We start from the raw sequence: 9,031 nt of genomic DNA, 5'->3' as shown, positions 1-9,031 counted from the left end.
CTGGAGAGGATGTGGAGAAATAGGAACACTTTTACACTGTTGGTGGGGCTGTAAACTAGTTCAACCATTGTGGAAGTCAGTGTGGCGATTCCTCAGGGATCTAGAACTAGAAATACCATTTGACGAGCCATCCCATTACTGGGTATATACCCAAAGGACTATAAATCATGCTGCTATAAAGACACATGCACACGTATGTTTATTGCGGCACTATTCACAAGAGCAAAGAGTTGGAACCAACCCAAATGTCCAACAACAATAGACTGGATTAAGAAAATGTGGCACATATACACCATGGAATACTATGCAGCCATAGGAAAGGATGAGTTCATATCCTTTGTAGGGACATGGATGAAACTGGAAAACATCATTCTCAGTAAACTATCGCAAGGACAAAAAACCAAACACCGCATGTTCTCACTCATAGGTGGGAATTGAACAATGAGAACTCATGGACACAAGAAGGGGAACATCACACTCCGGGGACTGTTGTGGGGTGGGGGGAGGGGAGAGGGACAGCATTAGGAGATATACCTAATGCTAAATGACGAGTTAATGGGTGCAGGAAATCAACATGGCACATGGATACATATGTAACAAACCTGCACATTGTGCACATGTACCCTAAAACCTAAAGTATAATAATAAAAAAAAATAATAATAATAATAATTGTTATTGCTTCATCAAGGACATTCTTAAATGAACCTCACCCCAAAGGCAGATGTTTTCAGAAGGGAACTCTACTCAAGGTTTAGAAACCAGGCAGTCTCAATGGAACATAGACTCCTCTAGTGGAAATGCCTCTACTGTTTGCCCTATTGAGTATGATGCATTCCTATTAAAGTATAGCATATTTTATCATGTTAAAAAAGTATCCCCCCAATGATCTTCTATGTAGAAAACCTCAACACACAATAATCAGGTGTATTTCTACACCCTAACAATGAACAGTCTAAAAAGGAAATTAAAACAATTCCATTTACAGTACCCCAAAACAAAGAATACAGTTGACTCTTGAACACAAGTTTGAACTGTATGAATCCACTTATATATAGATTTCAATAAATACCTTGGAAAATCTTTTGGGGATTCACTACGATTTGGAAATTATATATATATATATATATAGAGAGAGAGAGAGAGAGAGAGTTTACTTATGTGTTAATCGACTGTTTATGTTCTTGGTAAGGCTTCCCGTCAACAGTAGGCTATTAGTTATGACTTTGAGGAGTGAAAAGTTATATGCAGATTTTTGACTGCATCTATATATGCAGATTTTACTGCAGGGGTCAGTAATCCTAACTCCTCTGTTGTTCAAGGGCCAAATGTACTTAGGAATTAGTTTAATCAAGGAGGTGAGACTTGTGTAATAGAAACTATAAAACACTGCTGAAAGAAATCAAGGGCACATAAATAAATGGAAAGACATCCCATGTTAATGGACTGGAAGACAATATTGTTAAGATGTTATTACTGCCCAAAGCAATCTATGTATCCAATGCAATCTCTATCAAATTCAAATTGATGTTTTTTTCCAGAAATAGAAAAATCGCCTTAAAATTCTTATGGGATCTGAAGGAACAAATAGCCAAAAAAAAAAATCTTGAAAAAGAACAAATTTGGGGGACTCACACTTCCTGAGTTCAATACAAAGTGACAGTAATCAAAACAGTGTGCTAACAGCATAAAAGATAGACATATAGAGCAATGGAACACAGTGGAGAGGGTAGAAATAAACCCTCACATCTGTGGTAAATAATTGTTGACAAAAGTACCAAGACCATTCAATGAAGGAAGGACAGTCTTTCAACAAATGGTGCTAGGAAAACTGGATCTCCTCATGCAAAACAATGAAGTTGGACCATTGTCTTAGACAACATACACAAATTAACACAAAACGGATCAAAGACATAAATGTAAATGCTAAATCTATAAAGCTCATAGAGGAAAACATACGGGAAAGTCTTCACAACATTATTTACAACATTATTTACCCAGAAGTCATTCAGGACCAGGTTAACTTCCATGTAATTGTATAGTTTTGAGTGATTTTCTTAGCATTGATTTCTACTTTTCTTGCACAGTGGTCTGAGAGTGTGAGTGAGGTGATTTTTTTTTTTAATTTGCTGAGGATTATTTTATGCCTGGTTGTATCATCAGTTTTAGAGTATGTGTCACGTGCAGATGAGCTGAATGTACATTCTGATGTTTTTGGGTGGAGAGTTCTGTAGATGTCTACTAGGTCCATTTGGTCAAGTATAGAGTTCAGGTCCCAAACATCTTTGTTACTTTTCTACCTCAATGATCTAATACTGTGAGTGAAGTGTTTAATGTCTCCCACTATTATTGTGTGGTTATTTAAGTCACTTCATAGGTCTTTAAAAATCTTTGTTGGTTTAAAGTCTGTTTTGCCTGAAATTAGAATAGCCAACTCCTGTCTTTTTATGCTTTCCATTTGCTTAGTAGATTTTTCTCCATTCCTTTACTTTGAGCCTAAGGGTGTCACTGCATGTGAGATGGTCCTCCTGAAGACAGCATACCATTGGGGTTTCTATATCAACTTTCCAGTCTGTGCCTTTTAACTGGAATGTGTAGCCTATTTACATTCAAGGTTAGTATTGATACATGAAGATTTGATCCTGTCATAACATTGTTAGCTGGTTATTATGCAGACATGTTTGTGTGGCTGCATTATAGTGTCACTGGCCTATGTACTTTTAAGTGTGTTTTTGCAGTGGCCAGTAATGGTCTTTACTTCCCATATTTAGCACTCCCTTCAGGACCTCTTGTAAGGCAGGTCTGGCGGTAACAAATTCCCCTAGCCTTTGCTTGTCTGAAAAGGATTTAATTTTCCTTTGCTTATGAAACTTAGTTTGGCTGGATATAAAATTCTTGGTTGAAAATTAAGACTGCTGAATATAGGCCTCTAATCTCTTCTGGCTTGTAGGGTTGCTGCTGATAGGTCTGCTGTTAGCCTAAAGACCCCTTTGTAGGGCCGGGCGCAGTGGCTCACACCTGTGATCCCAGCACTTCGGGAGGCCAAGGCAGGTGGATCACCTGAGCTCCGGAGATCGAGACCAGCCTCACCAACATGGAGAAACCCCATCTCCATTAAAAATAGAAAATGAGCCAGGCATGGTGGTACATGCCTGTAATCCCAGCTACTCAGAATGCTGAGGCAAAAGAATCACTTGAACCTGGGAGGCAGAGGTTGTGGTGAGCTGAGACCGTGCCATTGCACTTCAGCCTGAGCAAAAAGAGTGAAACTCCATCTCAAAAACCAACAAAAAAGATCCCTTTGTAGGTGACCTGTCCCTTCTCTCCAGCTGCCCTTAACCGTTTTTTCTTTCATTTTGACCTTGGAGAATCTGATGACTATGTGTCATGAGGATGATCTTCTTGTGTAGAATTTTGCAGAGGTTCTCTGTATTTCCTGAACTTGAATGTTGGCCACTGTAGCAAGGTTGGGGAAATTTTCATGGACAATATCCTGAAATATGTTTTCCAAGTTGCTCGGTTTCTCTTCCTCTCTTTCAGGGATGGAAATGAGTCATAGATTTGGTTTCTTTACATGATTTCATATTTCTCAGAGGTTTTGTTCAGTCTTTGATATGGTTTGAATCTGTGTCCCTGCTCAAATCTCATGTTGAATTGTAATCCCCAATGTTGAAGGTGGGGAGGTGACTGCATCATGGGGGCAGATTTCTCATGAATGGTTTAGCACCATCCCCCTTGGTACTGTCCTAGCGATAGTGAGTGAATGCTCACAAGATATGGTTGTTTAAAAGTGTGTAGCTCCTCCCCACTCTCTCTTGCTGGCCATGCGACATGCTGACTCCTCATTCACCTTCTGCCATGTCTGTAAGTTTCCTGAGGCCTCCTCAGAAGCAGATGCCTCCATGCTTCCTGTACAGCCTGCGGAACCATGAGCTAATTAAACCCCTTTTCTTTATAAATTACCCAGTCTAAGGTATTTCTTTATAGCAATGCATGAACGAATACAGTCTTCTTTATTGTTTTTACTTTATTTTTGTCTGACTGAGGTATTTTGCAGAGCCAGTCTTCCAGCTCTGAGATTCCTTCTTCAGCTTGGTTGATTCTGCTGATAACTTGAGATTGCACTGTGAAATTCTTCTAGTGTGTTTTTCAGCTCTGTCAGGTCAGTTTGGTTCTTTCTTATGATGGTCATTTGGTCTATCACCTCCTGTATTGTTTTATTGTAATCCTTAGATTTCTTGGATTGGGTTGACTATCTCCTGTATGTCATTGATCTTTGTTCCTATCCATATTCTGAATTCTATTTGTGACATTTCAGAAATTTCAACCTGGTTAATAACCATTCCTAGGGAACTGGTACAGTCATTTGGAGGTAAGAAGGCACTCTGGCTTTTTGAGTTGCCAGAGTTCTTATGCTGGTTTTCTCATTTATATTGGCTGATGTTCTTCAGTCTTTGAAGTTGCTGTCCTTTGGGTGGATTTTTTGCTTTTTTTCTTCTTGATAACCTTGGGGGTTTGATTACAGTATAAGGTGGGTTCAGTTGACTGGCTTAGATTCTAGCCTGCTCCTGGGTCTTGGAGGAGCCCTCTCTGATTACTGTCTCTGTGCCTGTGTTTCTTTTGTTGAGTGTTCTTGTCCATGGGGCTGTCCCTCAGACAGGAACCTCAGTTGACAGATAGGTTGTATCCTTGCTAGGTCAGCCCTAATCTGTTGTCTGTGTACTTCTTGGGTAAACATGGAGTTGCACCTGCCTGCAGAGTTCAGGTAGCAGTGGGACCACTGGGTTGGAAGCTCTAGCACGTGTGGCCTGGCCTGTCTGGCTACAAGAGGTGGGGGGTGGGTGGAGTTGCCTGCCCTGCTGTCTGGGTGTTTCCAGGGCAAAAGGAGGCTGTGCCCTAAAAAAAAAAAGAAATTCTGACATGCTACAATGTGGATGAATCTTGACGACATTACACCTAAATGAAATAAGTCTGTCAAGAAGGACAGATAATATATGATTTCACTTATATGAGATACCTAAATTCGTCAAAATCACAAGGGACAGAAAATAGGATGGTGGTGACAGAAATGTCTGTCAAAAAGACAAACTGTATGATTTCATTTATATGAGATAAAAAAAGGACATACTGTATGATTTCACTTATATGAGATGTCTAAAGTAGTCAAAATCACAAGAGACAGAAAACAAGATGGTAGTTGTCAAGGCCTTGAAGACGAGGAAATGGGGAGTTTTTGTTTAATGGATACAGGGTTTTAGTTTTGAGATTAAAAACATGAGCTCTGGTGATATATGTGGTGGTATTGGTTTCAAAACTATATGAATGAACTTAACATTACTTAACTGTACATTTACAAATGGTTAAGATGGTAAATATTATGTGTATTTTATCACAATAAAATCTTTTAAAGTATCCATCTATTCCTATTTTCTTTAGTTTTTTTTTTTAATAAGAAATGAGTGTTGACTGCATGTTCTCACTCATAGGTGGGAATTGAACAATGAGAACACTTGGACACAGGGTAGGGAACATCACACACTGGGGCCTGTCATGGGGTAGGGGAAGTGGGGAGGGATACCATTAGGAGATATACCTAATGTAAATGACGAGTTAACAGGTGCAGCACACCAACATGGCACATGTATACAATGTAACAAACCTGCACGTTGTGCACATGTACCCTAAAACTTAAAGTACAATTTAAAAAAAGAAAAAAAAAGTAAAGAATATTTAAAGAAGGAATAATATGAACAATCGCATGTCAATATATTAATTTAGAGGTAATGTACAAATTCCTAGAAACACACAAACAATCCTCAAGAATAGAATAAAAGCCATAAAAAACAAAAGAAATGAGTGTTGAATTTAGCAGAAAGCTTTTTTAGCATCTACAAAAATAATCATGATATGAAGGACTGCTGTTTTTCCATGATAATTCTTGTATAACCTCTTGACTTTTTAAACTATCTGCATATATTACTTTTATAAGAATATTTAATTTAAAAAACTTTGGGGATAAGTAAAGTACTACATTAAGAGAAATGTATAGGTTTAGATGTGCTAAGAAAGAAGAAATGCTAACAATCAATCTTTGGGCAAAATAAGCCCAAACAATGTAAAAGGACTGATATAATCTAGAAGATAAATTGATGAAATAGAAAATTAGTATAAAATAGAATTAAAGAAAGCAAAGTTGGTTCTTTCTAGAGAATAATGTAACTACAAAACTGCAGATTAATTGATGAAGAAAAACAGAAGGCACAAATAATCAATATAAGGAATAAAGGCCAGGCACGGCAGCTCACGCCCTGTAATCCCAGCACTTTGGGAGGCCAAGGCAGGTGGATCATTTGAGGTCAGGAGTTTGAGACCAGGCTAGCCAAAATGGTGAAACCCCGTCTCTACTAAAAATACAAAAATTAGCCAGGGTGGTAGGTGCCTGTAATCCCAGCTACCCAGGAGGCTGAGGCAGGAGAATCGCTTGAGCCTGGGAGGCAGAGGTTGTGGTGAGCTGAGATAACGCCACTGCACTCCAGCTTAGGTGACAGAGTGAGACCGTGTCTCAAAAGGCATTAATATTTTGGCATAATATTAATGATATTTGAAAACTTCACATTTATAATCAGGAATGTAAGGGTGGCTTAGTATTTTTAAATGCATAGATATAATCTGTTCCTTTGGCAGAATAAAAAGAAAAACTCTGGTCATGTCAAAAAGAATTCCAAAAAAGTCAACATAATCTTCATGATTAGAAAACAAAGAAACAAAAAGTCCAACAACTCTTACCAAGCTACAATTTGAAGAGAATTTCATTAACTTGACAGAGTTTCTACCAGAAAATTGCAGGACACATTGTATTCAGTGGGGAAAATATTAATAGCAGTCTCTTTAAAACCCAGGACAAAAATACACTATCATTGCTTTTATTTCAAATTACATTGCCTCAGAGACTTGAACATAAATGTTCACTGAAGCTTTATTTATAATATTCAAATGTCCATCAACAGATGAATAAACAAGTATATCCATACAAAAGAATACAATTCAGCAATAAAGAGAAGTGTGCTGCTAATATACATAAAAAAAAAAAAGCTTGAAAACACCATACCGAGCAAAAGACACAAGAGTGGAGACTATATAATTCTGCTTATATGAAATTCTAGAACAGGCGAAACTAATCGATACTTACTGAACGAATACCAGTGGATGCCTGAGGTCTGAGAAAAGGAGAAGAATGAATTGTAGTAAAGTGTCACAGGGAACATTCTGGGGTGACGGAATGTCCTATTTATTGCTTGTGGTGGTAGCCACATGGTTATACATGTGTCAAAACTCATTGAATTGTATACTCTCCATTTATTTAGATCTTCAGTTTCTCTCAGTTTTGTAATTTTCAGTGTACAAGTGTACACCTTTTTAATTTATTCCTATTTTATTCTGTTTGAGGCTACTGTATGAAATTGTTGTTTAAACTTCATTTTGAGATTGTTCACTGGTAGTATGTAGAAACAGAATTTATTTTTGTGTATTGATCTTGTTTCCCAGGACTTTGCTGAATTTGTTTATTAACTCTAGTAGGTTTTATTTTGTATGTGTGCATTTAAAATGGGTGCAATTTATTGACTGTTCTGTATACCTCAAAATAGTTAATTGTTAACAAAAAAACTAACAAAAATATGCAACCCACTGGGGAAAATAATAAAATGTTATCAAAAGACATTTTGAAAGACTATAGACAACAATTAGCCAGGTGTGGTAGCACACACCTGCAGTCCCAGCTACTTGGGAGGCTTAGGTAGAAGGACTGCTTGAGCCCAGGAGTTCGAGGCTAAAGTGAGTTATGATTGTGCCACTGCACTCTAGCCTAGGCAACAGAGCAAGACCCTATGTCTAAAAAAAGACTACAGTCAACATATTCATAGATTAAAAGCCTCAATGTCACAAAGATGGCCAGGCACAGTGCCTCATGCCTGTAATCCCAACACTATGGGAGGCTGAGGCGGGCAGATCACTTGAGGTCAGGAGTTCGAGACCAGCCTGGCCAACATGGTGAAACTCAGTCTCTACTAAAAATACAAAAATTAGCTGGGCATGATGGTAAGTGCTTGTAGTCCCAGCTACTCAGGAGGCTGAGGCAGGAGAATCACTTGAACCTAGGAGATGGAAGTTGTAGTGAGTCAAGATCGTGCCACTGCACTCCAGCCTGGACAACAGAGTGAGCGTGGTGGCTCACGCCTGTAATCCCAGCACTTCGGGAGGCCAAGGCAAGTGGATCACCTGAGGTCAGGAGCCTCGAGACCAGCCTGGCCAACATGGTGAAACCCCATCTCTACTAAAAATACAAAAATGAGCCAGGTGTGGTGGCACACACCTGTAATCCCAGCTACTTGGGAAGCTGAGGCAGGAGAATCGCTTGAACCCAAGAGGTAGAGGTTGCAGTGAGTTGAGATTGTGCCACTGCACTCCAGCCTAGGCAACACAGCAAGACTTCATCTCAAAAAAAAAAAAAGAAAATCTCTTTATGATACAGAATTCAAAAGGATTATAAGGCAATACTATAAATAAATTTACGCCAACAAAGTAGACAACTTAGATGAAATAGCAAAATTAATGGAAAGATACAAATTACCAAAGCTGATTTTTTTAAAAAAGAAAAATCTGAATAAACTTGCAAGGACAGAAATTGAATCTGTTATGTAAAATCTTCTAATTAAAAAAAAAAAGCAGCTGGGCACGGTAGCTCACGCCTGTAATCCCAGCACTTTGGGAGGCCGAGGCAGGTAGATCACAAGGTCAGGATATCGAGACCATCCTGGCTAACACGGTGAAACCCCGTCTCTACTAAAAATACAAAAAAATTAGCCGGGCATGGTGACGGGCGCCTATAGTCCCAGCTACTCAGGAGGCTGAGGCAGGAGAATGGCATGAACCCAGGAGGCGGAGTTTGCAGTGAGCCAAGATTGTGCCACTGCACTCCAGCCTGGGCAACACAGCGAGACTCTGTCTCAAAAAAAAAAAAAAAAAAAAAAAAAA

At 38.8% G+C, this 9,031-nt stretch overlaps 1 protein-coding gene across 4 annotated transcripts in view; it reads right to left on the bottom strand.

The window, feature by feature from the left end:
- Positions 1 to 9,031, bottom strand: part of ZC3H8 (zinc finger CCCH-type containing 8) — a 48,830-nt gene that overhangs the window by 11,119 nt on the left and 28,680 nt on the right. The window contains exon 9 of one of the 4 annotated variants that reach the window (XM_032177284.2): positions 7,188 to 7,215. The exons of the other annotated variants lie outside the window; for them this stretch is intronic. The gene's annotated coding sequence lies outside the window, so the exon portion shown is untranslated. The remainder of the gene's footprint in view (positions 1 to 7,187; positions 7,216 to 9,031) is intronic. 4 annotated transcript variants of the gene reach the window in all.

The sequence above is a fragment of the Hylobates moloch genome, unplaced genomic scaffold (genome assembly GCF_009828535.3).
Source record: "Hylobates moloch isolate HMO894 unplaced genomic scaffold, HMol_V3 SCAFFOLD_15, whole genome shotgun sequence".
In the NCBI taxonomy this organism is placed as follows: domain Eukaryota; kingdom Metazoa; phylum Chordata; class Mammalia; order Primates; family Hylobatidae; genus Hylobates; species Hylobates moloch.
Note: the sequence above shows the minus strand (reverse complement) of the source record. Positions and strands in the feature narration are given on the sequence as shown.